We start from the raw sequence: 2,642 nt of genomic DNA on the forward strand, positions 1-2,642 counted from the left end.
CCCTGCCCTCTACTACAATTCCAACTCCCTCCAATAGATCTAATAAACACTGAGGGAAGCCACAGGTGCTCCCACTCCTGGCTGTGTGCTATGCAGGCTCTTTCCCTTCCTGGTGTCCCTGTAAAATGAGGGAGGTTCAGCCACACCTTGGCTTAGCTGCTCAGGCTGGAATCTGTGCGGAGGAGGCCAGGCCCAGCAGAGGACAAAGCCGCTCGGAGCCTGTGGAAGGCAGGTCTCCCAAGGTGGAGGTGGGGCGGGGGGGTCGAATGAGTGTGAAAGCAACATGGGGTGGTCCTGGGCTTTCCAAAAACAGAAAGGGCAAACTAGAGGGTCCGGAGGCTGCTGTCCCAAGCCTGGTTGTTGCTGGTTCTTCCCTGGGGACAGGCTGGCACTTCCTGCCTAGTCAGGTGACAGCCTGGCTCCAGGATGGACTTTGGGCCATGCTGACAGGGTCTGCTGGGAAGTTAGTTTCCTTAGCTGCCCATAGAGCCTGCAAAGAACTACAGCTAAGTTGAGCAATCGTAAATCCAGAGAGCAGGGTTGCAGGCTAGCCCTTCCTAGGCTAGCCCTCTTTGGGTGTCTCAGAAGCATGTCCATCCATTAGGCTAGGGGACAAGAGGGAAAGCTGAGGGATGCTGGCCTGAGGGTGGTCCAGGTTGGAGACGGGAGGTGAAAACATCTGGGTGTTGGAGTTAGGAACAGTGAAGGGAATAGAACCCTGACCTCTTCCCACTCTTTACCTTCCTCTCCTCTCCTCCAAATCATGGGACCCAATCTGTGGGTTGACCCCTAGGGATTCTGGTTTGAGGGGAGCCCTTGCTGAAGAATTGTATGAGCCATTGGCAGGACCTACTTCATGGGGGTAGTCACACAATGTCCTGCTCTCAGAAGGGCCCGGTGCTTGGTTGAATGCTCTGCTGTTTCCCTCTTGACATTTTTAATACCTTTTGAACAAAAGGCCCTCCATTTTCATTTTGCACTGGGCCTTGCAAACTATGTAGCTGTCCTGGCCATTGGGAAGAAGGGGGTAATGAAAGAGTTGGTGGGGGGCAAGACTGACTAGTATTCCTCTCCTGATCACTCCTTCCAAAAGCCAGAGTATGTTTGCCTTCCTCTCTCCTCCCTACCCAATGCAGCCAGACTATCCAGCAGGCCAAGGCCCTGTGCACTGCTCTCTCTCCAAGTTTCAGCCCTGCCTGTAACACTTTTCCTTTGATACTCACTAACTGAGGGAGCGGCAGTGCCCTTAAGGATATAGTGCTGGGCTGGGCAGAGAGCACCCTGAGGACAGGGTCCAGTGTGATCCCTGAGCATGACAGTGCTTGATCCAGAATGGGTGCTTTAGGATTGTGGGCCAGACCTGAATAAATGGCAATTAGATGGGAAACTGAGGCCCAGCAAGGACAGTGAGGCACTAGGCCCCCCTGGTGGGAAGCATGTCAGTGATGGCCCAGGTTTGCCACAGCTCAGCCCCTGGGGACACTCAGGGGCTAAGGCTGGTTAGGGAGGTCACACTCTGCATTCTAATCATCCTGCAATATCTACACTATGCTGGGGTTGACTAGTCTGAGTGCCCCAGACGAATGGGTTTGTGCCTTCGTGGAGACCAGGACCAGGAGGGAGATATGTGACCAGGGTCAGGTTGGGTGACAAAGACAAACTCTAACTGGTGGGGTGATCACAATGCCTCTCTGGGGACCCAGGGCGAGAGTCCGTTGAACCCAAGCTGGCTCCTAGGGCAATTTCTAGCCTCTGAGGACCCGGCCAAGACAAGACTGAGATTGCTGGTCTTGGCTCCTCTGCTGCTGACCAGCAATCACTGTCCCCTCCTTGCCTCAGTTTTCCTTCTGTATTGTGGAGGTAATACTCTCTTCCCTGCTTCCCTTCCTCGCTTGTTATGGGATCAGATGATATAAAAGTGCTTGGCCAGCTATAATAAAGAGCAAGAGGCCTGGAGGAAACGAGCACAGCGTTTTCACGACTCCTGAAGGCTTTCTTCTCTACCAGCTTCCCCAGGCACTTCTCATCTACAGAGGATGGCAAAGCACCGTATGAGCCAGGAGTTGAGCAAGCCCCAGTTCAGCCCTGATCAGTGTTGATCATCTCTGGGATATCTAGACCCAGGCAGGGTGCCTTGGGGCCTCACAGCCTAGCTCAAGGATAAACTGAGGCAGGGCTCTCCTCATCCTAGTCACCAAAAGGTGAAACGGGAACCCAGGAGGCCTGGGTCCCAGGTCCACACTTAGGATTGTTGGAAGCTGGGGGAAGGTGTGGTGAGGGAGGGCAAAGCAGCGAAGAAGGGGCGACTTCCCAATCGCCAGATGGGAGAGGAAAGCCCACTGTCCCTCACAGGTCTTAGGCGTGGCTAAAGTCTGTCATTAGAGCAAAACCTCCAGTACTCCCGGGTCCTGGAAAGAATTCTCAGAATCCCTTATTCCAGGTAAAGAATTCCAGAATCCTCCATCTCTTCTCAGACCAAACTCAGGATACCAAGCTCTCTTATGGTCCTGCCCTAGCATTTCTCTTCTCCTTCCCTGAGCGCCCTCCTCCTCCAACCACTGCCAGTGCCTCCCTCTAGCGAACCGAACACCATTTAGTGGCCCCGCCGGGACAGAACCTCAGTACCGCCCCCCTCGGACCCG

This window comes from Rhinolophus sinicus, chromosome 14 (genome assembly GCF_057876585.1).
Source record: "Rhinolophus sinicus isolate RSI-liver-muscle chromosome 14, RSI-T2T, whole genome shotgun sequence".
NCBI classification, from domain to species: domain Eukaryota; kingdom Metazoa; phylum Chordata; class Mammalia; order Chiroptera; family Rhinolophidae; genus Rhinolophus; species Rhinolophus sinicus.